Source organism: Carex rostrata, chromosome 4 (genome assembly GCF_964058835.1).
Source record: "Carex rostrata chromosome 4, lpCarRost1.2, whole genome shotgun sequence".
Classification (NCBI taxonomy): domain Eukaryota; kingdom Viridiplantae; phylum Streptophyta; class Magnoliopsida; order Poales; family Cyperaceae; genus Carex; species Carex rostrata.
Genome location: NC_135921.1, coordinates 10,493,631 through 10,521,102, shown reverse-complemented (window position 1 = coordinate 10,521,102; position 27,472 = coordinate 10,493,631). Strand labels below are relative to the sequence as shown.

At 34.9% G+C, this 27,472-nt stretch overlaps 1 long non-coding RNA gene and 1 pseudogene across 2 annotated transcripts; both read right to left on the bottom strand.

Moving 5' to 3' along the window:
• Nucleotides 1-1,124: 1,124 nt before the first annotated feature.
• LOC144553242 (acyl-coenzyme A thioesterase 2, chloroplastic pseudogene) lies at nt 1,125-2,229 on the bottom strand (annotated as a pseudogene). The gene is made up of 3 exons (XR_013511340.1): nt 1,765-2,229; nt 1,446-1,562; nt 1,125-1,374 (listed from the first exon to the last, which is right to left on the bottom strand). The product of XR_013511340.1 is annotated as an acyl-coenzyme A thioesterase 2, chloroplastic pseudogene (transcript).
• A 17,704-nt stretch (nt 2,230-19,933) lies between these two features.
• Nucleotides 19,934-22,381, bottom strand: LOC144552904 (uncharacterized). Its single transcript, XR_013511263.1, has 4 exons — nt 21,584-22,381; nt 21,147-21,299; nt 20,843-21,055; nt 19,934-20,008 (listed from the first exon to the last, which is right to left on the bottom strand). It is a non-coding gene; the product is annotated as an uncharacterized LOC144552904 (long non-coding RNA).
• Between the last annotated feature and the right edge of the window lie 5,091 nt (nt 22,382-27,472).

Sequence of the window (27,472 nt, the reverse complement as noted above, 5' to 3'; positions counted from 1 at the left end):
AATACTATCACTGGTTAAACGAGTTGTGAGCCAACTCGAGTTGATAATGAGCTGAGTTCGAGTTGGCTCTACAACTCGTTATTATCATCTCAACTCGAGTTGGCTCGCTCGTTTATTAAACGAGCCGAGTTCGAATTGGAGGTAACTCGCTCAAACAGCTCATTTACAGCCCTAAATGGGGGTCACATCCCCTAATTGCAACCCCATTTTTTTTCCCCTTTTCCTTCTGACACGGTAGCCTTCAATTCAATCCAAATAGCAGCCGAAATTTTTGACCCTAAGCCCATGTTTGACCTTCGGGTAACTGAGAGAAGGAAAAGGAAAAGGAAAAAGAAAAAATAGAAGAGGGTGCCGCATCTAGGGAATGTGGACCCTATTTATGATCCATATTCCCTAGATATGGTTCTCAGAAAAGGGGTCCGCATCTACGGGATGCGGCCATAGTATTTTTTGAATTTTCAGCATTTCGTGGTTATTTAATTTTTTATTTTTTGGATATGGCATATTTAAAAATTTCGGTACTAACCATTAATGCATTGTTATTTATATTATTCATGAATTATTAAATTGTCTCAAATATGTTAGTTCCTGTTGTACAATTTGCATTACAACATGATGATTTCAATCAAATGACTAAGATTTTTCTTCTTTTTAATCGAAAATATTACAACAATAATTATTTAGTGTTAATTGTAACTGATAATAATAAAATGATAAATGATAAAAAAAGTTGTGGTATTTGATTACAAAAATGTCACATAAAATTAACAGACTAATTCCTGATATCCATACGGTAGGACCCACACATTATCTCTTACTATCATGAAAGGTTTGAATTTTCTCCAATTTTTCTAGTTTTATTATACTTTCTAGCAATGGAAATCTTCAATTTTTAATCGAACGCCTTGTAAATCACCATATCACATGCAATTTTAAAATTACATATAATATCTTTTCAACTAATGATCAAACAATTTTGAACTTAAATCCACTTTATTAATTTGATAATCAGTCTATTTAAACGACATACAACTTATTCACAATTTAGTATATTCCAATTTCAATGAATTTTAATATGTTATCATCAAGGTTCTTAAATAAATTTAATAAAAAAAAAAGTTCTTAAATAGTTGAACTGAAACAATCTCATTTCTGATTCTTTTCAAAATTTTCAATTACATATGAACTCCAAAAGGAAAGCCAAATGACAGAAATAAGCTAACTAAAACAATGATATATATATATTCTCAGCATCCATACGTTGAAGGATCCGTCGTGCCTCCTTTTTTGTCGCTGGAGCTACATTGCGGATTTTCAACCCGTTTTTCAAGGCCTCTTGATCGACACCGAATGTAAAATAAAATGTGTTTGATACTTGCATGACAGCATTAATGACATATTGAAAAATGTATTCAAAGTAATTGCTAAATATGAATCCAATTAACATGCAAAAATATATACTTCAGTTGTACGTAACTCTGGTTTGGTAACATGAGCCTCGACCTCTACAATTGCGTGTATAAAACACATGATTTGAAGCGAAGAAAATCTCCCACATCAACCTCCACAAATCAAATTCAAATAATTTATAAATTTGACAAAGTATCAAGCACTAATATGTGTACTGTTATTTGCTTGTACCACAAATTGAACAAGCATTAAAAGATGTATATTTATTTTTTAATAAATCCGAAAGGATGAACGAGGAATGGAATGCAATGACTGTCCAGTAAAAAAAAACAAAAAACAAAAAAATAAACTCACTGGCTTCAAAAAATCGACATAATCGACTTCAACAAAACACGGAGCATGACCAACAAAAGCATAGGTAGTAGAGAACGTCAATTCAAAGGCTCGGTGCATCAGAAATCCCCCAAAAATGCGGCCGTGTAAGTTCCTCTGCTGTGGCTGACAAACAATGGAGTTCTCCAGTCTAGTGTCTCATAACAAAATGCTATCTCGATCTGCTAATGCGGGTAGATCGTAGAACACTCTTCCCTTGGCCAGTAGATTTCTCAACCTCTCGGTCTCCTCTCTTTCAAAGGAGAGCGTTGGGTTGTTTTGTAGAGATTTTGTTTTTGTATCTTTGTTTGCCTTTCTATCACACATCTCTCTTTCTTTGAAGTGTTTTTCCCACTCCGTTTCAGGCATGAGCCAGTTTACTGGAGCTGTTTTTCCCGTTTCGGAGTCACGTGCCACAAATGTGAAGTTCGTAGATAGAGCAACCGGATGAGGAGGGATCAAGTTACAACAATTTTTGAGTTACAACAAGTTATAACAAGCATTTTCTACATTTTCAAAGTCCAAATCGTCGATCCAAACTGTTAGATGTGATATCTACAATAAAATGTGCTTGGAGACCAAATTTTACATTTTTGAATTTTTTTTACTATTTATTAAGATGGGTACAAAAACTAGTCAAATTCATACCATTGAATTTTGTACCCATCTTAATAAATAGTAAAAAAAATTTCAAAAAATGTAAAATTTGGTCTCCAAGCACATTTTATTGTAGATATCACATCTAACGATTTTGGATCGACGATTTGGACTTTGAAAATGTAGAAAATGCTTGTTGTAACTTGATCCCTCCTCATATATATATATATATATATATATATATATATATATATATATATATATATCTATTCTATTATTAAGCACGTTGGGTGTCCGATCCGCCAACGGCTACGATTGAGAGATGAAACTTCAGATTTGATCTCAGCTCTCCAATTACATATTTTGTCTTATTTGATTAAATGCATCTGTTTTATGTATAGAAGTCTAAATTTAGTTAAAAACATACCCGCCACATATGCTGCCACACGATACGTTACAATTAAAATTGAATAAATTCTGAAATTTAGCGATATATTTATCTGTTTCCTTATTTTTTTTGTTTCCATATTAATCCTCTTCAATTGAGAAGACTCCACCTTCCATTTTATTATTTATTGTTTTCTTACTTCTTCGTAATCATTTTTTTTTATTTCCTTATTTCTCTTTCTTTGTTTCTATACATATTGGTGTGGGCAATTTAGAATATATTTCCGATATAGAATATATCAATGTGTGTGTGTGTTCTAAATTGGAAACAAAGAAAAATATAAATTGGAACGTGTGTGTAAATATATATTTTTCTTATAATGTGTGTGTGTGTGTATCCTATACATACACAAGATAACATTTTTTATTTATGTTTTTTGATATCATATTATATGTTGATATTGAATTGTTGTATGATATTTGATATTAGATTTGAATCAAGCTATTATTTGATATCATTGATACTTAAAAATAAAAAATCATTACATCATCAAATTGTTATCAGAGATTACGATTAAAGTTAATTAAAAATACATAATCATATAAATTTTCTATTAACATGTGTTTTAATTTTTAGATAATTATTATTTTCAATGATATATTAGTTTCTTATAATATGTCCCCGTTGCAACGCACGGGTATGATACTAGTATATATATATATATATATATATATATATATATATATATATATAGGAATATGCTAGCATGCTATGCATAGCATAGAGCCCCTCCGTGCAACGCCTTGGATTTCGACTTTTCAAATTCCTAATGGTTGATCTGAACCGTTCATCTTGTTCTCCATATTAATATGTGTTTGGGGACCAAATTTTACATTTTTTGAAATTTTTTTACTATTTCTTTAGATTTATTGAAAATCGCTGTTTTCAGCAAATCTGGACCACAAAAAAACAGCGATTTTCAATAAATCTAAAGAAATAGTAAAAACATTCCAAAAAAAAATGTAAAATTTGGTTTTCAAATACATATTAATATGGAGAACAAGATGAACGGTTCGGATCTACCGTTAGGATTTTGAAAAGTCAAAATCCAAGGCGTTGTATGGAGGTGCTCTATGCTATGCATAGCATGCTAGCATATTCCTATATATATATATATATATATATATATATATATATATATATATATATATATATATATATATATATATATATATATATATATATAGGCAATGAGTAAGGTGAGTTGCGAAGTAAAACATGTTTTTACTTCACGCAATATCTTCATTTTCAAAGTTCAAATAGCCGATCCAAACCGTTAGATGTTTAATCTATATTAAAATATGCTTGGAAACTAAATTTTACATTTTTTGGAATTTTTTTTTATTTATTAAGGCACTTTGAAAATCTGAAAATCCGGGTGAACAGTAAAAATTTCTGGACCGCTGGATCGGCGATTTTCAAAGTGGCTTAATAAATAGTAAAAATATTCCAAAAAAATATAAAATTTGGTCTCCAAGCACATTTCAATATGGAAATTATGTTGAGTGGTTCGGATCGACATTTTGAATTTTAAAATCGCAAAATATGAGCGACGATCTGTTCTATTTACAGTCGATGAGACACTTTTATATGAATAAAAAATAATAAATTAACAACGAAAATTGTGTAAATTTCAAAATTAGAAAATTTGCAGATAATGAATGCAAAATACCATTTGGATCACCGACAAAGACTGAAAATCTAATAATGATGTAAAGGTTGTTCGCCTCTTTTGTCCATGAATTTTATAATAAAAAAATGTAAAAAAATATAAAATGAGAATGAGAACCATTTTGGTAAAAAAAAAAAAGCATCCGATGATAAATTAATTATTGGTGGATTCTTTCAAAGGGTACAAGTTTTTTTTTGGGGGGGGGGGAGGGTGGATCGATCCACTTTATTTCTTTTCTTGCAACATATTTAGGAAAACATAGGCACGCCGATTCCAAATGAATGAACATTAACTTTTAGGTTTCAAACAAATTATCTTTCGATTAGTCTCTACCAATATATCTTTAAGATTTATCCTTACCAGAAAAGACACAATTAATAACATCTAATTAAACATCATCTCCTTCTCTCTTCTTTTTTTATCCTCACTATGTTCTCTTATTCTTTTTTTTTTTTTTGAAGGTTGGCAATGCCAACAATATATTGATAAGAAAATCAAAGGTTTATTTACAACACTATGCATATAAGTAAGCTAAAAAAGAAAAAGAATAATATGAAGAAGGAAATATAAGCTCTATATATACATAATTCTATTTCTAGCTCTAGCATGAATGTTTTTTTCAAATGGTAGATAGAATTGCGAGTTGCATAACGTATGCTCCCGCGTGTTCAATACCATCGCCCCTTCGCTCCTCCTTAAATAGTGCACAACCAATGCATGATGGTGATAGTCGTTTCATTAATTAAGATGTCCACCGGTTTTCTCTTGTCTGAAAAGAGTCTCCTATTCCTTTCTTTCCAGACCGCCCATGCACCTGCCGCCCAAACCGTCCGTTGTTGCCTCTTCATTCTGCTAGATAGGTGTGGCAGACCTAACCACATATCGCGCACTTCTCGGATATCTCCCAGCATGATGTTGAATTGGCCACACAACCCCCTCCAAAATCTCCTTGCGTAGCTGCAGTCCCAAAACAAGTGGTCCCTTGTTTCCATATTGTTATCTTGGCATAAGTGGCACCCAAATGGCACTGTGCAACCTCTTACCCTTAAAATTTCTTGTGTTAGTATTTTATTTTCTAGCAGCAACCAAATGAATACCTGAACCTTTGTTGGGACTTTCAGTTTCCACAGGGTTTTATGGTATGCAGAGATCACTCCTGAGTTGCTCATCATTTTGTAGGTTGATTGGCATGTGAAAAGTGATGTTGTCGACCATCGCCAGTCCCATCTTTGGGTGATGGCATCCTGTGTCACCGAGGCGGTGAAAAAGGGTAGAAGGCTAGCTAGGTCTTTGAGGAAGTAGGATGATGTGGCAATTGTACCCAGTTGTGCTGGCTCAGTAATGCCGTATAGCCTCTGTAGTGTGGCACCCCACAACCCGTTCGGGCTGTGATATATGTGCCACAACCATTTGGTTAAAAGTGCATTATTCTGTACTTCCAGGTCGATGATTCCCATACCTCCATTTTCCTTGCGTGCGCATACCATTTCCCAATTTGCCAGGCAATTTATGCCCTTACATGTATCCTTTCCTTTCCACAGGAAAGCTCTCCTCATTCTTTCCATATGTTTCACTACTCCCTTTGGAATTTTTAGCGCCTGCATGTAATGCAATGGCATTGCCGTAAGAACCGCTTTGACTAAAGTTATTCGCCCACCATAAGATAGGAATCTTGATTTTCACCCTTCTAATCTGCTCTGGATTGACATTAATAATGGTTGATAGTCAATTTTGTTCGGTTTTTTGATTGATAGAGGTAGCCCTAAGTATGTGATTGGTAGTTGCGATGGAGGTGAGGACAGAATGGTTTGTACCACTCCTATCAAGTGATTTGGAATTGCAATCGGTACAAAGCTGCTCTTGGTTCTGTTGATTTTTAGTCCCGACAGTCTTGCATAGACCTTTAGGACCTGCTTGATTACCTTCAGGGTTATCGGGTGCGCCTCTGATATGATGACCGTGTCATCTGCAAACTGGATGGTTTCTGTAGCAATTCTTACATGTTGTGGCATATCCCGCTGTGCTGTTTTGTGGAATCTATTTAGCGTATCTGCCACCAGAATAAATAACATCGGCGATAGGGGATCTCCCTGCCTCAAACCTCTTTGATGGGTGAAGTACTCAGTGAGTGAGCCATTTACCTTTATTGCCGAGGCTGACGAGCGTAGCATACCTAGCATTGCTGACGTCCATCTCGGCGGGAAGCCTCTTTCAATTAAGAGATTTACCAAAAAACACCTGTCTACCGTGTCGAAAGCCTTCTCAAAGTCAACTTTGTAAAGTATTGCCGGTAGTTTGTTTTTCGAGCAGAAAGCCAAGAATTCTCTTGCGATGAGGAAGGATTCCATGAGTGATCTACCTTTGACAAAAGCCGTTTGGTTGGATGCCACCAGGATCGGAAGGTGCCCTTGTAGTCTATTTGCCATAATTTTTGTAATCAGTTTAGCAATGGTGTTGATCACGCTAATTGGTCGATAATCTGACACCCTGATCGGATCTTGCTTTTTTGGGATTAGAGTTATTGTGGCCCTGTTGACTAGCTTGATATCAGCACCATTTTGAAAGAAAGCATTGATGAAAGCCATGACATCGCCTTTGATATCCTGCCAGAACGCTCGATAGAACTCTGCTGGTAGTCCATCAGGGCCACTTGCCTTGCCATTTGGCAGTTCATTTAGTGCCACTCGCGTTTCCTCCTCTGTAATTTCATTATCCAGTGCCGACAGTTCTGCTGGGAAGGATGGTCCCACCAAATGTGTAAGATTAAAAGGCCTTGTACGGTAGGTTCGCTGCCCAATTGAACTCTTGAAGTGCTGAAGCAAGTACTCCGGTAGCTGTTGCTGACTGATTGGTGAGTCGTCTGAGTCTCTGATGTCGATTAAGGAGTTTGAATTCTTTCTCCCATTTGCCACAGCATGAAAATATTTGGTATTGTTATCCCCCAGTTTCAACCAAGTGCAGCTTGAGCGTTGTTTCCATCTGGCCTCTTTGTCTGCCGCGAGTGCAAAAATGTGTTCTCGCAGAGCAATTCTTAGCCCAAATTCGGTTGAGTTAAGTTGCCGGTGTTCTTCGACCCTGTCCAATTGTTGTAACACCCACTTGGACCGCTTTAGATATGTTTCATTCATTCTGAATCTCGCTTGCTCCCACCTCCTTAGTGTTCTTTGAACTTCCCATATCTTTCGCTGAATCCTCCTGGTCGGATTTGCTATTGTGATGGAGTTCCATGCCTTTTTAACCTCTTCATGCATATCCTCATATTTGAGCCAGAAATTCTCAAACTTGAAGGGTCTCTTTGGTGGATTTTGGTGTGGTCTGATTTTTAAAAGTAATGGTGCATGGTCTGATGCAGTGGCAGGAAGGTCCCGTAGCTCGTGCGAGGCTCCAAATTCACCCCAGTGATGTGATAGCATAGCCCTGTCGAGTTTTGAAAAAGTTGGGTTTGGTCTTTTGTTCGACCACGTGTAAGTTCTGCCTCGTAGTGGCGACTCAATAAGACCTGCATCATTAATGAAATTATTAAATTCAAGCATGGTACCCAAATTCCCAACTCCTCCTGTTGTTTCATCCGTATTCCTGAATAGGTTGAAATCTCCAACTATCAGCCATGGGAGATTATTTTGACTTCTTATATTTCTCAGTTCTTGTAGGAATAATAATTTATTCCTATCCGCTTGTGGCCCATATACACCCGTTATCATAAAAGTTAAACCTCCTCTTCTAAGCATCATTGTACAAGAATAAATAAAAATGAAGGTCTCGATAGGGGAAAATATTGCACTCCACGCAAGTACAATTCCACCTCTCGATCCTTCCGCATTCAAAAACTCAAAATTAGTAAACTTAGGCGGACAAAATTGTCGCACCTTAAAAATGTCACAGTCTCTTAATTTTGTTTCTTGAAAACATAATAAATCTACATTAGCGTCTTTGACTATGTCTTTTATCACAGCACACTTAGTAATATCTCCTAGGCCCCTCACATTCCACAATAAAATGCTTAATGGAAATATTAGTTCATTCATATTAAAACCAGATTACACAAAAGGCGCCCTTTAGGCGCAATAGAGGGGGCTAGCACAAAATATTCTGTTGGCATACTCACAACAGAAAGGCCCCAATTGAAATATAAAGTTGCTAGAATTAAAGAAACACAAAAATAAAAAATAAAGCAGTAAAGTTAAGGGTCCATTGTTTGTTCTATCATTAAGAAACCTTAATATTTTTTGCCCTGGTCAGGGCTCTCCTCTTCATCTGTCATCCCCTCTTCCGAGTCAAAGTCGAAGGCCGCGAGTACAGACTCATCACCATGCGCATCTCCCCCTTCTTCCATCTCCATTCCCATGCTCGTACCTGCAATTGCATCTCCATTTCCCATGCCACAGTAGCTGTTCACTTGAGCTACTTTGTCCTGTTGCAGAGGCGCGGCTGACAGGGCCTCGTCTTGCAGCGCCTCTAGTAGTTCTGCCTCAAGAATGGTTCTCCTTTTTGTCGCTGCTTCATCCATCCCCTTCTTCCTAGTCCAGGTCCGTTTTGTTCCGTATTTTTTTGGGGTTCCTCTATTGTAGATTCTTGCACTACGGCGCAGAGTGGTGCTGTTCTCAGTTGCCGCTATCTGTTGCGGTTCATTTTCTGCCATGACAGACCCAAAAGCCACCCCCTCTGCTTCAATTCCAGGTTCTTGTGGTGGAATTGGTAGTTCACCTGCAAGGTTAGTGAAGTCTATTTGTTCTTGGGCAGCTAGTTGAGCCGCCATCTGTGCTTGGAGGTTTTCTTGGTCCATTTCCTCTTGAAGTGCTCGCAATTCATCATCAAATTCACCCGCTGGTGAAGGTGTATGGTAGGGACTGAGAACTGGGGGATCTGGGTCCTGAGGGGAGAAGTTCTCCTCTTCGTACTCTTCGTATGCAGTATTGTCGAAGTTATCCCACTGATCAGCGAGGTAGTCATCTTCTTCCTCTTCTTCTATTTGATCAGTTAAATCAATTGGTTCAGGCTCAATCGGTTCTTCTTCCTCTTCAGGTTCAATCTCTATTGGCTCTTCGTCTGAGTCGAGCTGGATTATGCCATTGTTGCCTTGATTTAAGTTATTTGGGAGAGGGTGGGGGTCACATAGCGTCGGTTCTATGAGTGGTGCGGCTGTGGGGTTGGGAGAGATGGGGACTGTTTTTGATAGATTCGGTTCCTGGGCTGTATTTTGGGGGTCTGTTAGTGAGTGGTTCAGCTTGGTGGGAGGGGGGTTGAGATTAAGAGTTGAGACAATGGTTTGGGCTGTGAAGTTTGGGATCGGCCCAAGTAGTTGTTGCTCGATTTGGGCTGTTGAATTTAAATTATTATGGATGGTGTCAGAAAGGTTGAGGCTGGGGTTTGGGTTTGAAATTTGAAAATTTCTCCCTCTTGAAACAGTCCCATCCACAGTAGCTGGCCCATGAATTATAGGTTGTACTGTTGCGTGTTGACCACAGGAACTGTATAATAGTACAAAGTGACCATCTCCAGTTCATCCACCATTGTACCTTTACCTTTCCTGGCTCTCTCAGCCGCTTGGTGTTCTTGCTCCGATTGGTTTTCACCAGCGGCCGTTGCATTGGCCTCTTGTGTTATGTGAGAATTGATAGCCGCAGCCCACTGTGGACTAGACTTGAGTGTTTGCTCTAATTTGACTTTGTCAGGCCCTTCGTCAAGGCCTTTCCAAATTGCAAAAAGCATGTTGAAATCAGCAGCTACTATGCCACTAGCTTGCCCATCCCCGGCAAAGGCAGTCGTTGCGCGGATGTTTTCTTGTTGCACTTGTACAAAGAATTCCTCCTTCGGTGTTGTATCGAGGGGTGGTATGAGAGGTAATGGTTCCTCTATCCAGCTATGGATGACAATTTCAAATATATGCCCAACTCCTCTGATCCACATCAAGATTCCTTTTGGAATTTTGCTTAAGTCGGCCACCGCCATGACAACTTTCATCTTCTCGAGAGATGTCGCTCGATTCATGGGCGTATGATCAAGCACGATACAAAACGAGCTTACCGCAGGGATAAGATGGTCTATGGTCCAAGCTTGCGGCGTGACCCGCCTTAGCTCGATCCATATTTTGTATTTGAGTCGCATTGAGCATCCGTTGACCGCTGGGCTCCAAGGAAACAATACATAGCCTAATTCTTGAAGGGGGCATGTGAAGGACAGGAGGAAGCGGTGCCTGTCGGCTCCTATAGGTAGGAGGAGTAGGTATTGCTGCCCCGACAGGTGCGTTAGTTGGTACGGATACTCGGAATTGCACGTCGTCATGAGAATTGATTAGATGACGTGAGTTGTGTGGTTTGGGTGTAACCTCGCATCGATCACTATTGCACGGTTAAATTCGAGGGCATCTTGTCGCATCTGTGGTGTCTCAGGTATAAAGATGGTAGCCAGTTCGGGTCGGTTGGGAGGGAGATCTGCTTCGCCCATATTCCCTCGAGGCTGTAGCGGGTCAAATCGTGTGGCATTTGATGCCTGGGGACAGAATTTTGCCTCATGCCCTTTGGTCCAGCATTTGGCACAGACACGCTCGTCGGAGCGGCAAATGCTTTGATCATGACCGAATTTTAAACAATTGTAGCACCTCCCACGCCATTCACGGTGGCTGGGGTCTGGCGGTAGTGGCAGGGGGTTGGGCGTGGTTGCTGATGGCCTTGTAGCAGAGGCGTTTTGGAAGGATGTGAACCTCCAAGGATTGTGATCCATGAAGTGGGGCCATGGTGGGGTACTGTAGCGTTGGTTAGGTTGGTAGTGGGGAGGGGTGATAATTTGAGGGAGAAAGGGGGTCTGTGGAGATGAGGGAAGGTTTTGAGGCCTTTGAATATTCGGTGGAGGGTTGGTGTTGGGTTGCATTGAATTGAAATTAATGGTGCTCTTTGGTTGGTTGTTGTTAGCCATTAATTTCCTGGATGTTGTAGGTGGGTAGTAAATGCTGGTAGGATTTGTGTTTTTGTTATGGTTTGCGTTTTGGTATTTTGTAGAGTAAGAGTAATGATGGGAACTTGCATTGCCATTAATGCCATTAATGGCAGCTGTACCATGTTTTGCTGTGAAGTACAAACCAAAGGGGAGAAAAGTGCTTAAAGTACCTGTGTTTTGTGTGCTAATACCAGTGCATTTATTGTGATGGCGCCGTTGATGGTGTGTTTGAGGCTTGATAGGCCGGTGATGCCATGATGAAAACCTCTGCTGCCGTCCTTTGTGTGCTGTGTGTCTTGGGACTCCTCCTTTTCCTCTGGTGATGGTACCCTTTGCTTTTTTTCCCGTTGTCTGTTGGGTGCTCCTAAGGTACTGTTGCTGCCGGCGGCTTATGACTCTGTGCCATCCGTTTTTTTCTTGGACAGATCGCCTTGGGGCGAAAGAGCAAAAGCGCTCGGCCATTTTTCTTTGCGCTCGCCCCCCGCTTAGCCTTGGTTAAGCACTTGTTCTCTTATTCTTATTTCCTTTTATATTATTTAATAAGATCAGTATTATTTCAGTTGTAGTATCACTAACTCCAAAATATGCTTCAAACATCTACCTTAGAAGTGATGTCTTTACATGCAAAATTTATAAAATTTTCAATTCATTTCATATGAAATCAAACGAACAAAAAAGAAGGTTTTCAAGTTAATTTTAATGCATTCATTTTTTATCATTTGAATTCATACTAAATGAATTTGAAAATTTATAAATTTTGCATGTGAAAGCTTCACTTGTAAAGTTGATCGATTTGAACAGTTTGAATTTTTTGTTTGAAATCTATTTGATGAATTTTAAAATCAGTGTCACTACAGCTAAAATTACATCAATGTCATAGTAGTCAAAACTCTATAGATTAACAATGATTTATAACTCAAACACTTGATAAAAAAAATGACAATAATTTGTTTTAGTGTTATTTCACTAATCCAACTTTTTTTATTGAAAAATACACGATTATATATCATTTTTTCCATATTATTCCAATTATATAATCCAACCATTATTTTCACTATTTCAAAATCCGAATAACATAAATTAACACTCTCTGCACATTATTTGAATTAATGTTTTTTCTCGCACTATTCTAACGCGTTAATCTGAATAACTTTCGTTGATCCAAACTATATTGTGTTCTTGCTATCAAAAAAAAAAAACCTATGTTGCCCGATGCTGCAAAAATAATAAATATATGACAATTGTTATAAGAGGAGCTACATTTACAAACATAAAAATATTCCCTTCGCTAGGAAGCCCAAAAAAAAGGGAAAAAAAATGTTCATTATACCACATAACCACAAAGTTATTAGTTTGTTATCCAAGTTTCGGTATGGTAAATGGTGTTCGGCCCACTCCTGGGGAACCGTTATGTGAACCCAAATCAAGCGGGTGCTATACCTGGACCATTTCAGGGTTGATTTGGGCTTTTAGGAGTTGGCCTTCAACGGGCATTAGAATTTATTGTAAAAAACATTAGACACTCTGCTCTACTTAAATTCTAAATTGTAACATGTCTATTATCTTTTTCGCATTTGGGATCAAAATTTACAACAGAAGACACTGCTCTACATAAATCTATAAATTTACAACAGTACAAGGTTGCATTTAAGTACCAATTTCGTACCAGTCAACGGCTTTGGTTTGTCGAAGCCTCTTAATTAATCTTCCAGCATGGGAATCTGTATTGGTAATTTGATATCCTGCTCACTGTACTTCTGCTAATCTGCATTTTTTTTTTTTTTTCTGAAAGTTTGGTAGTTCAGGTTTAACTAATATATATTTAACAAATAACTCTGGTATATTGTGAGTTATTCTGATACCTACATTATAAAGTTTCCTCAATTATCCAGAGCTTATTATTCTCTGCTTATAACGTCCAATATAGTTTCAATATTATTGATTTGTGATCAGCACCGGTATCAGTAGAGGTGTAAAAATCTGACCCGACCAGAAGGACCTGCCTAATCCGCTCTGCCAAAATCTGATCTAACCCGATACTAATATAGTTTCGAAATTATTCAATTAGAATGAGGGTTGGTTTTGACCCTAATACTAATATCAGGATCGATATTTTAGAAAAACCGACCCTAGGTACAGGTTGTTGTTAGCAAGTCAGTCTTGTATCACCATTCTAGGCCTTTTAATAGAGAATATTAGCTGATAATAATGCAAGATACTAAACAAAACAATATGTTGATATGTTGCGGTGAAAGTTTGAAAAACAGTATTCATTGGTATCTAAAACAAAGGCAACTTGATCAGAAAAAAAAATTTGAATTCATTGCTATCTAAAACAAAGACAATTTTACCCAAGGAAATAAAACAAATTAAGGAAGAAGCTAAGGAACTCTGCATTTAAGTCTGACGGAAACAGCATTACAAATGACCATAATGGCAAAGCAAGTTTTTCCGCACAGTGGTTCGAGAAATGAGACAATATCTCATTCTCAAGTCTCAACCCATCGAGTGCCGGGATGGCTTAAAAGAAATGTACTATGAGCACAAGTTTCATGGCCATAATTTACGATTAATTTGTAAGCCTTGTTTTTTCAACATACAAAGAACTAACTATAGTCTCTGTCACTTTCTTCTGTTGCCTACACCTGGGCTGTGGCCTGGCTGTGTCAGCTGAGCATGCTCTACACCGACAAATGGAGTTGGTGAAACCATGCCTTCTAGGTAGGATCACGATAACCATGTCCGTACGGTAATGCCTTTAATTAAAGTGGGCGTTTGAAATCTATTTCCTTATTTTTCTTTTCTATCTTTGCTGTCTAGGGTTAATTAAGGAGGAGCATTTAGGGTAATTTATAAAGGCTTACGGAAATGGTTCATACGAAGGAATCAAAATGAGACAATTGAGGCAATGGGACTGCGTGACTGTACTGCCATGTTGACATTTTCTTTTTTGTTTTTGGAATTTGTTTTGAAATAACTACCCTCTTCTCTTTCTATCTTGATACACTACTAAAATACTACAAAAACATTCAATTAGAGTGTTGTATTAGGACTGCAATTACACTCCTCCTGTCATATGAAGATACTACTAGAGTGCTACAAAGACTTTCAATTGGAGTGTTGTATTAGAGTTGCAACCACCCTTTTCTCCTTCTAGACACTACTATAGTGCTGCAAAACATCTTCAATTGGAGTGTTATATTAGGGTTGCAATCACCTTCTTTTCTTGTCATCTGAGGACACTACTAGTGTGCTGTAAAGAACTTCAATTAGAGTATTGTATTAGAGTTGCAATACCATATTCTCTTGCCATATGGAGACATTACTTGAGTACTACAAAGACGTTCAATTAGAGTGTTGTATTAGAGTCACCACTACCCTCTTTTGTTGTCAATTGGAGACACCACTAGAGTGCTACAAAGACATTTAATTGGAGTGTTTATTAGTGTCACACCCTAGATTTTTATCATTCGGAGCATGATTATATAAGCATCTTCACACTTTTTCTTGGTCCATCAACCTACATCACTAACATAAAGGAAAACAAAATAACAAAATAGAGTTATCTACAAAGCTCAGTAACCAGTTATTTAACGACCCGCTTATCTATAATTGGCTTAATTTGACAACCATTCAAAAAGATTGGATTAATATACATGAATACATATCAAATTATGCACACATATTTAACAGGTGATAGCATGTCGGTCTAGGTTATTCATAAAACAAGTCACACCATATTCACATAGTTGGAATCCCATCACACAGGCGATTCGTAACTTCCACAACACAGATTCTCATCAAATTCAAACCTCAGACCCTTTATTTCGTTAAATATGTCATCATAATCTACTACGCAATATCAATATCCAAATCAACCATAAAAAACAGAAACACATATTATAGAGAAGTCCGGTTACCAGTTAGTGAGATATTCAAAATTTCAAATCGAATTGCAATAATAGTTTAGAATCACTGCGATGTAGTCGGAATTTGATAGGGTGGAAATCAATGCTAATAATATTTATAACCCTATTGTTTACTCTACTGTCGATTCACAAGCGCATGAATCTATCATATAGTATAGATTGGGATGTCGATCTGCAGGGATGGTGTATTAAGAGATCTAAGATGTAAACCAAGGTCTAGGTTATCGGTTCTTTTAGGTGAGTTGAGTGTGTTTGGTTGTTGGTTGCTCGGTTGTAATTATTGAATTACAACAGAGGAGTAGTAGTAGATTAAGTGTTTAGAAGATATGCTTCTAGGAAATCAGATATTCTATCATTCAATCTTGTTTAATCTAGGTTCTGGTTGTCATAACAATAGCGCACGGTCTGTCACCAACCGCATGCTATTACTAATACTTTTGAGTTGCAAAGTTACTCAATAGCATGCGGCTCTGTCACTATCCGCACACGTTTAGGTAAACCGTACAAAGTATGATTTTAACTCCAGTTGGAATCGCACACGATTTGGCCAGAACTGTACACGCCTGATGCTGGTTACTCTGCGATCTGAGAGCTGCTAATCCTATTTTAGTGTTGATATCCAGTCAGTCTCACAACACCCTAACTGAGTAAGTACCTGTCGGGTACTTAGCACAATAGTATGTAGATTAATGATAAGTCATAATTACTAATATTACAAAATGGTCAAATTCACTTGGTCGGTCCTTTCTCTAACCTTTGGTAATAACAACAATTAAGATTACCCCACTATTAGTAATGAAATGCGATATTCGTCTGTTAAACCACGTCCCAATAGGTCCCTTAACTGTGGTTTGAATACAAGCGGTCAACCGGTCAGTCTATTTTACTTGTATTTAGGATAACTTATATTCTTCGGATATTGGTTAACCCCAATTAGGTATGAGTGGATTACGTACTTTATCATACGAGGTCACTTTAAGCACAAAATAAACAAGACCATAAGGCATAAAATCTCAGTAAGAATTTAGATCATAGTGCAAAGATAATATAAATGAACAACTAGATTAAACTCATAAGAATTCAAGATTACATGTCTTCACCCTATAATAGAGTTGCTTAGCCGCTCATGGCAGGTTCAACAACAAAATGAATAAAATACATAAAGAGAGAGAGAGAGCAATAGAGAGAGATGGAGGAAGAACACCTATGCTGCCCCTTATCTCATGCACGCCATCTTTACGCCTTGTTCCTTCCTCTTCTTCTAGAGACCTTGCTATTCCTTAATGATTTCTCCTTTGCATAGCCTCCTGATGACTCGAAATGAGACTGCTAACTTTTCGACAGAATAGCATTAGAGTAACTAAGTATATATTTTATATATACGAAAAGTTAGCAGTCTAACTGGAAAAAAAAGTGACGTTGTTGTGGCTTTCGTTCGATCTCGGTTAATTTTTTATTTATTTGATTAATTCGGACATTATTATCAAAGAAGTTGAACTAACTAGCATCACGACAAAGTGAAAAGAAATAGAGAACTCAAATTTTCTTGTGCATTTGTGTTTACAATTCTTTACCAAATATCTCTGGTCTAATCAAGTGGTCTATTCTTTAGAACCGAACCTAGGAAAATTTTAATTCTTTTGTTTTGCCTTTGACCTTTCTACATGTACACCTTAAATGAAATCCGACTTAACTTATACATACTTTAATTTACACATACGCTGAATAGCTGATATAGGTTGATCATGAGACAAATGTTTGAATTACTTAACATAACTCAATATTTTTGTATAATATATAATTTAACTAAAAGGGAACTGTTCATGAAATATAATATACATTATTTCTATTTGGAAATTATAGTGAACATTATTTTTATAAATAGAAAGAACTGATCTTTTTGCCATAAACTAATAAACAATTAACCATCAAAATTAAAGACTTAACAGGTACGGATTCTCTGTTTGTGCCTTAGCCATTACCGCAGGGTTCTTAATTAATATATTAGTTCTGTCATACTCATAGCCCATGTAATCGTCGTCCCTGATGTTTCCGTTCCTCCAAGAAATACATCCTGAATAAAGAGCACATCATCACAGTGAACATTCAACTATACTACTTTTTACCATTTCCTACATACATTCAAGTATATTAAAATATATTTAATTGGGGCTTGTTTGGCCGGCATATATAATGATATTATAGTGAATAAGGGACCGCTCATTAACTGAACATTATTAATTACTTGGGGGACCACCTAATATTTGATATATTTTACAACTGATGCGTGCAAATATGAATACCTATGCACGCAAGTGTTAATATATAATATATCAAGTATTCATACCTAAGATATCAAGTATTTCAAAAAAAAATTGGACACATCACACCACTTATCTTTTACACATTTTTAGAGGTGATTTTTTTTCTCCGTTCAATCTCGCCAATATTTCTGACGATCTGTGAGAAAATTTGCAAATCTAAAACCATGAACATTCTCTATGTAATTTTCTCTTTCAGATGAGATTGATGATGACATACTTTCGGGTTGTCCGTCGTGTAAATATTCATACCTCGTCATGCAAGTTTTTATACATCATCGTGAATACCTTGTCATGTAAGCATTCCTATCTCGTTGAGCAAGTATTCATACCTCGTAGTGCAAGTATTCATACCTCGTAATGCAAGTGTACATAATTCATGTCTGAAGTGTTTGTACTTAACATATTTTATCAATTTTTTTTTTCATATGACATTGGATGACGTCTGAAAAAAAATAATATTAAGTATTGCAAGTATTTATACATTATTATGCAAGTGTAAATAGTTCATATGTCAAGTGTTAGTAACTAACATAATCTATGAAATTTTTATTTTTATTTTCATATGGCACTAGATGATGTATGGAAGTATAAATTTTAAGTATTATAAGTATTCATGCATCATCATGCAAATGTGAATAGTTTATGCATTAAGTTTTTTTTCATCTAAAATATTTTATCAATGGTTTTTTTTTTATGGTATCAAATGACATTTGAAAGTACTAATATCAAGTATTCATACATTGTCATACAAGAGTGAATAATTCATGGATCAAGTATTTGTATCTAACATATTCTCTATCTTTTTTTTCCCCTTGTGACACTATATGACGTTTGAAAATATTAATATCAAGTATTGTAAGTATTCATAACTCGTAATGTAAGTATTTATACTTATAATTAAAGTATGAATTGTTACGTTGAAAAGTATCTTAATTTAACATTTTTTTTTACAAATTACTATGTTTGGTGCTTGATTGTATTAATACGTAATATAGAAATTATTCATAACACATCGAGCAAATATTTTTTTCCTTGTGGCACTATATGACGTTTGAAAGTATTAATATTAAGTATTGTAAATAATCATACGTCGTAATGTAAGTATTCATACTTATAACTGAAGTATGAATTGTTACGTTGGAAAATATCTTAATTTAATATTTTTTTTACAAATTACCCAGTTTGGTGCTTAATTGTATTAATACGTAATATGGCAAGTATCATACCATGTCGAGCAAATATTAATACCTAAGATACCTAACATATTTCTAAAATAGCTAGATGCAAGTATGGATGCCTATGCATGCAAATATTAATATATAAAATATCAAGTATTCATATCTAAAATATCAAGCAACCAAAATAACAAAAAAATAGAATAATAACATAATGAAATAAACAAAAATATGGTACAACCCATAAATTAGCACTAAACTTTCTTTATCTCTCCAATTATGAAATTAGAAAAAACATTAAAACACCCATCAACGCCCAAGCATTCTTTACCAGCAACGCCTCCTATATGAGAAATCCTAAAAATGAATACTAGATGACGTTTGAAAGTATTAATATTAAGTATTGTAAATAATCATACGTCGTAATGTAAGTATTCATACTTATAACTGAAGTATGAATTGTTATGTTGGAAAATATCTTAATTTAATATTTTTTTTAGATATGAATATATATATATATAAAGAGAGAGAGAGAGAGAGAGAGAGAGTAAGGCTACCATGCTTTGCAAATTAAAGTGAGTGTTTTAATTTACGCTCATATCTCTAGTTTCAAAGTTTAAAATATCGATCCGAACGTTGAAGGTGATATCCATATTAAATTGTGCTTGGAGACCAAATTTTATATTTTTTGAAATTTTTTTACTATTTGTTTAGAATTTTTCAAAATAAGTGTTTTTCAAAAAATTCTGGGCTATAAAAAACTGATTTTCAAAAATTCTAAAAAAATAGTACAAAATTTTCAAAAAATATAAAATTTGGTCTCCAAGCATAGTTTAACATGGATATCAACTTGAATGGTTCGGATCGATGTTTTGAACTTTGAAACTAGAGATATGAGTGCAAATTAAAACACTCACTTTAATTTGCAAACCATGATAACCTTACTCTATATATATATAAGCGCAAATTAAAACACCAACTTCAATAACTTAGTTTTATTTTTATAGTTTAAATATTAAATTTGGTACAAATAAAAACTCAAGAACTATGGTCTACTATCAAAACACATTAAAAAGTCCAAATTAACAACTCTCTTTTTCCTTTCTTTTTGAAAGTTCAGGAAATCACATTAAATAGAAAGTTCCACTCTAATTTTTTTTTTTTGGACAAAAACCCATAGGCAGTTTCATTGATATAAAATAGCTGTTACATAGGATTAGACAATAAGTGTATGTGAAAAACATACAGGTAAACAAAACAAAAAACACATAGGGAGATGTACATTCTGTGGACACAAATTGATTATCCTTGCTTGATGAGAGTGATAGGAGCCTAGTGATGGTGTCATATGTACGCATATCACAGCGGAGAAGGCACTGAATCCAAACCAGACCGGAAATTGAATCAACTGTACCAGGAGAGTCACTCATCAGCTGAGAAGTCACTGAATCAAATCAGACTAAAAAATAAATCAACCAGTCTATGACAGTCACCTTGGAAGAGAAGCAGAAGATGCAAAAAATAGCCAAAACAACACATACATCATCATCAAAAAATATAACATTTATTTCCTAACTCAACATTTATTCGACTATATATATAGTAACTATAGTTACTACTCGTTCCACCCATTCTTCCATTGACAAAAAGGGGAAGAAGAGTTGAAAGAAAGGTAAAAGAAGCAAACCGCTGGTACTAAAAAATAAAATCTCCAGAAGAACGATGACCAGATCCACAAAGCGGAATCATCAACAAGGTAGAATCCTCTAAATGAAAGCACCGTTGCGAGCAACGATGGAGCAATGAGTAGTGACCAGATCCACTAGGCGGAAGTACCGAAATCGGAAACCCAATCCACTGGACAAAAGCACTGACTCAAAAGGATAGAAGGACTGTATACGGAGAGAGGAGAGTGAGAGCAGGGGGAGGGGCCTTGGTAGAGGGTTTCGCCATGGCGAGTACTCGCCTTTTTATAGTTCAACTCTAATATTGCCTGAACTTGGACCAATAAAATCTTCAGAATTTTCAATTCCTTTGTACACATCCTTCAAAGCGTCTTCCAATTGTCGTATCATCTGATTATATTTCCAGTACTTGAACTCAACAATCTTAAGCTTTTTGTTTGGAAATATTGCAATTGTTGATGAGACGTTAGTGGACACATTTGTACTAGCTCCCTCTTCACATTGAGACAGCTGCAATCAATAACAAATGCGATTTTTAATAAACTGTGTGCAAGTGAAAAGACTAGATTAAAAACTTGGGACTAATGGGAAAAAAAATTACATATCCTTCTTGTAGCAATGTAAGCTTCTCCAAATTTGGCGAATTCTTTAGGACACAATTTACCATTGGGAAACAAGAGAACGTAACCAAAACAACAGTCAAATTCTTGAGATTTGAAAATATTGGCAATCTGAGCGGCACAACAGTTGATTCCTAAATTTAAAAAATATAAGCACAAGATTAGAAGTCGGAACCAAGTCAAGCATTGAATTTGGTACCTTTCAGTTAGGTCCAGATTTCAGAATATAACAACAGAAATTTTTTGTAAATACTAACTTGACTATATTTTTAAAATTATTTATTTATGCATTCAATTAGATTACAATAATTCAAGACCCGTTAAAATAACATAACCCCTCTACTCTCTATATCAGGCAAAGATCTAAAGAAATTCAAATTTGTACTATTTACAAAATGGAAAAAAAAAAGGTCCATACCTCGAGCAAATGTCTTTTGAAATGTAACTCCAGAAGTTCAATATTTGTAGTCACCGCTCCAAGTATTTCATCATTAAATTATCACGAATCATTAAACATGCGGATGCTAGAGATGGCATGTTTAGAGTTGTATTACTTGGTGGCGGGAAGCTCTCATCATACACAAAGGAAAGAAGATTGGGTGCACTAATGACTAGTTGGGTTTTATCAAAAAGACAATTTACAATAGCTAGAAGCTTTAGAGATTTACGAGCAATTACACAATCAACAAGAAAGCAACTATCTAGTCAAAGAAATTATAGTATTGTGCATCCAGAAAGAAGGTTCTTCACATTATTAGAATTAAGAGCCCACCGATAAAAGGTTAGTTTTCTAAGATTAGGAAGATTTGCTATCGGGACTGATGAATATATTTTAACATATCTGATGTACCCGTTAGATGCATGATTATCATTGAGGTACAATTCCTCTAATGATGTGCAGGTGTAGATGCACGGTGGCACAGAGTCAAGAAAGGAAAGATGGAGAACTCGAGTGTTATGTTCAACAGCTTAACGGATCATGCCTTCACAGGATAAAGTGTTAAAGAGGGTCATGCCTTCACAGGACAAGCAAAATACATCCAAACCAAAGGGCTTGCGCCTCAGTAGCAAAGTGTTCACAAATTTCGCAAACCTCCCAACAGCAATATCATCGACAAAATCATCATCATCATCATAATGTCTAAAATCATGAAAATTGAAGTTGAGAGGGTAAAAAGGTCCATAGGTGCTCCCACCTCTTTGACAGCACACATGTCTGCACAGTGGTTATGCTTATAAGTTAATAGCTATATGCTTATAAGTTATTTAATGTAGATGCACATGTCTGAAATTAATTTATATATTAAGCCACTTAATAGCTATATGCTTATAAGTTATTTAATGTAGATGCATCTACATTATTTAAAAATTAATTTTTTAGGTACGCAATTAATACTCTTTCCCTATACAACCCTGTATTTTAGGTGCAGTGGTTAAGTGGCTGTGATTTGTTAATTTGTTTTTTATTAAAGAACTTTTATCTTAGATCTTCTGTGTGTAGGCGTGGTGTTCATTAGTTCAGCCTACAGGTGTTAAGCAACTTCTAAGATTTTTAATTTTTTTACCAGATATATGAAACTTAACTGAATTGTTTTTTTTTCATATGTATTTGTCCCCATATATATAATATAATAAATTTAGAGGAGCTCGGATGTAACATTTGAAAATCAGATTAGCGGACCCGCGGCACTTCATTTCAATTTATACGCTTCGTTTTCCAAATAGTCCGCTGCGAAAAAAGGAAAAAATAATATCTTAATTTCCAACTTGGAAATGTCAAACATAGAAAAAACAAAAGAAGAAAAGTCTATATATATAGAATATGGCTAAATTGCTACCGGTAGCACTTCGACTTAAGTGCTTACGGGATTAAATTTTAGTATTTGATATTCAAACAACAAATCCAAACTGTTAGATGTTCAATCTATATTAAAATGTGCTTAGAGACCAAATTTTACATTTTTTGGAACTTTCTTACTATTTATTAAGTTGGTTTGAAAACCGTTGTTTTTATTAAATTTTTGCAGCATTGAAAAACAACGGTTTTCAAACCAACTTGATAAATAGTAAAAAAATTCCAAAAAATGTAAAATTTGGTCTCCAAGCACATTTTAATATAGATTAAACATCTAACGGTTTGGATTTGTTGTTTGAACATCAAATACTAAAATTTGACCCCGTAAGCACTTAGGTCGAAGTGCTACCGGTAGCAATTTAGCCATACTCATATATATATTGCCTTAAATTGGCTCAGCAAGAAGTAGATAGCTGCTTGCTTTAAATTCGCTCATAGGGAGACGGTTGGGAGATAAAATTACTAAGGACTCGCCCTTTTATTTCTAGAGAACATCATCGGTTAAACTGATGTACATGCATGACTTAGGTTCTAATTATTTACCACCACCACCACTAAAAAATATCTCCATCGGTCCAGTAAGGATATCAGTCAGTGTTGATCAACCCAACACCCACAGATCATGTAACACACTAGATGGTAAGAGTAATCCTCAGTACCATTGTCCGTTTAGCCAAACCGATGTTGAAAAGTTGCCCAGTACTAACTGTTTGTGAAATTTAATCGATGGCAAAGGAGCGGGTCTATCAACGCCATTGGTTGTTTTTACTGAACAAACGGTAAAAAGTTCAAAGTAATTAGAGTGCTGTCACTCGTTACATACACCATCTATGCGGAAGCACATCCGATGATAAATGAGCGATAGTAAATATATTTTTTGTAGTAGTGCAAATCTCCCCAACCCCTTCCCTTAATCTATCCTTTAATTCTTATCCAAACCCCCCTCAGTTGTGTATATCTATTGCTGCCTTCTCTAATAAAATGTGTACTGGCTTCGATCATCTGGTCTGACAAAGTTCTTCTATTCCTTTCCCACCGGAGCATCCACAGTCCTGCCGTCCATGAGAAAGTTGCTGATATAGACATTTAATAGGGGAAAGCTTTTGAGCGCCCACAGTTCTTCCATTCCTTTGACTTGATGTTTTTTATAATGGTTGTCGGCAAATGATATATTGATAATAAAAGAGTTATTTACAAAAACTTTTAAGTGGAAACCAAATAATAAGAAAACAAAATAAATACAACCACTGATCAGCTAGTAAATATATATGGCTGCAAGCAAGGCACGAAATTTACTTCTGTGTCCCGCCGTTTCATGCCCCACTCGCATATTTTTTATTTTGGTCCCCTTATCCATGTATTGACCATAATAGGATCTCCATAGTTGTCTCATAGATCCCCTTTGACTCGATGTTACATATATACATTTAATGGAAACATCCCTATCTAAACAATTTGTTATTTTGGAGTGGGATGGAAGAAATATGTTATCCATTCACTTGATGGCAGTGGCGGAGCCACCTATATTCAGGGTAGATAGTCGCCTACCTCTGGATTTTGAAATACGGTATCAAGTTTGAACATAGTTGGTTTGGATTTGAGTTTTGTCTATTTCTGATTGAGTCAAAGTTCTCGATTAGTGAAATTGGCAAAGTCGTTACAGTTTTGGTAGTCTTTCATCTATATATTTTGAAATATTCTGACAAGAAGAAGGTTAATAAGAATGGTATGATAGTGAGATTACAATAAATTTGTTATTTTTTTGTGAAAGGAATAGACTAAAATGTTTTATAAAGTAATATACTGAAATTTAATGTAATGCATTAAATTATTTTTATTATGTTTAACTATTCAAAATAGCTGAATTTTAATAGAAGAGTCTTGTGAACTATGCTTCAAAGTAAACTTAAAAAAAAATCGAGTTTTCGATCTAATTCGGTGGATTTCTACCAATTTTCTCGATTTTAATTCATGGTTAATTACCGATTCCTCTTCCAATAAAAATTATGTAATAATATTTTATAATTTAATAATTTAAATAAAATAAAATAATAATAATTTATTTTGCCTACCCCTGATGAAAATCCTAGCTACGCCACTGCTTGATGCTTGATGGTACATACCAACTAATTTGTTTGTATAATTCTAATTTTTTTATTTCCTCTCAAAAATCATCTATGAGACATTTCGTTTCGGAAATTCAAAATTGCCAATCTAGTCCAAGTAGTAAACGGATCAATTAAATTCTCTAGACATATTTTACACACCAGATGAAGCAATGGGTTATTAAATTTGAATAATACAATTTAATAATTCATATTGTCGAATCTACTTAATAAAAGGCTGAAAGATAGAGAATATGAATTCGCAATCATTACAAGATATATATATTGCACTTACTAAATGCGATTTTTTCACGAATTGGTACTTTTTATTTCACTAAGAATATAATACATTAAATTGAAAAATGAATTTACTGACCTAGGATATAGAAGCTACATGAAATTAGGATAAAAGGTTAGAGTAAATTACGTACAGCTGACTATATAACCGATTTGCTTCTTTAGTGCACACAAGATCGACCATCCTGATACTAATTGTCAGTAAATGAGATATATATCTTATGCAAATTAGAAAATTTGAAGGAGATTTGGGTAAATCGGGGCAAATGAAGAAAGGGTGCTTGGTACTTTTTAATATTTCGGTTGGTAAATTTCATAAGAAAAAAGATAAAAAAGATAGATTCAATTCATTTCATCATACAAAATACCTCAATTAGAAGTCTTACAGTCATCTTCTTCAACATTTCTATACATCTTAGTAATTTTCCACCTACCTCATTAATTATTCTATTATTTTTTATTATTGTATCTCTAATATATTATTCTAAATTCTATATGTTTAGGTCATTGATTGTGATGTTGGATCGAAATTCTATATGTTTAGGTCATGGATTGAGTCGTAGGAAGAATAATCAAAGCATAAGTTATGAAAGATATTTCTACATATATTTGTTGTGTTTTTTTACATATCTTTTTCTACATAATTTATGTCTCGAAGAATAATCAAAGGATAAGTTATATGATAGGTATTTCTACATAATTTCTTTCTCGAAAAATAGTGAAAGCATAAATTATGTAGATATTTCTACATAATTTATGTCTCAAACAGTAGTTTTTCTGCATATCTTTTTCTACATAATTTTTGTCTCGAAGAATAATCAAAGCTTAAGTTATGATAGATATTTCTACATATTTCTACATAATTTCAACATATCTTTTTCTACATAATTTCTGTCTAGAAGAATAATCAAAGCATAAGTTATGATAGATATTTGTACATAATTTCTTTCTCGAAAAATAGTGAAAGCCTAAGTTAATAGCTATAGCTATATGCTTATAAGTTAATAGCTATATGCTTATAAGTTATTTAATGTAGATGCATGGTGGCTTTTGATTTTATTGTTTTGTTAAGCCACCGTTGGATTAGCGATTTTCAAAGTGGCTTAATAAATAGTAAAAAAATTAAAAAAAATGTAAAATTTGGTCTCCAAGCACATTTCAATATGGAGATCACATCTAACGGTTCAGATTGACTTTTTGGATTTTAAAAATGAAAAAATAACTTATAAGCATATACCCTCATATGCTTATGTAAGTAGGGTAACCAACCTCTATAATTATGTATATATATTTCAGTCTACCTAACTTCGGTGTTATATAAATATTTTTTTCTATTTTTAATACAATTTATTACTGGTGGGTGCTTCCTTAGAAAACTTCCTGAATTGTACTCTTTATATTCTAGTAACTGTATTTAGTAACAATCCTTTATTAACTTTTTGCATTAATGAGGCAAATATAAGAGAGAGAAAGTGTTGAAGGGTAAAATAGGTATTTAGAGAAAAAAGTTTCTCTCGACCCTCAATTTTGCAATAGTTGAGCAGAAAATAGAAATCCCCTATTTAAATGTGCTTGGAAACCAAATTTTATATTTTGGAACTTTATTACTTTTTTTATATATAGGTACAAAATTAATGTTTTTGAATTGTCTAAAATCTTCTAATTTGTACATATAAAAAAAAATTAATAAACAATTTCCATAAAATATAAAATTTGGTATCCAATCATACTTTAATATGAAAATCATGTCAAGCGATTCAGTCGACTGTTTAAATTTTGAGAACGAAAATAAAAATGTTAGAGCATAATTAGAACACAAAAAATAGAACATTTTAACCCGTACTTTCTCCCGCCATGTTCACATTTGACATATTTATTGTAAGGTCACATTTGGAACTATCTGAAGTTTTAAAAAAAAAATGTAGTGAAATAATAAATGAAAATCTGTTTCAATAGAGAAAATAATTTTGGTTTCATTTGTTCTCACTAATTTTTCTGGAAATAGACAGCTGGTAAAAGCTGACAGCTAACTCTATCCCCTTGATAATTA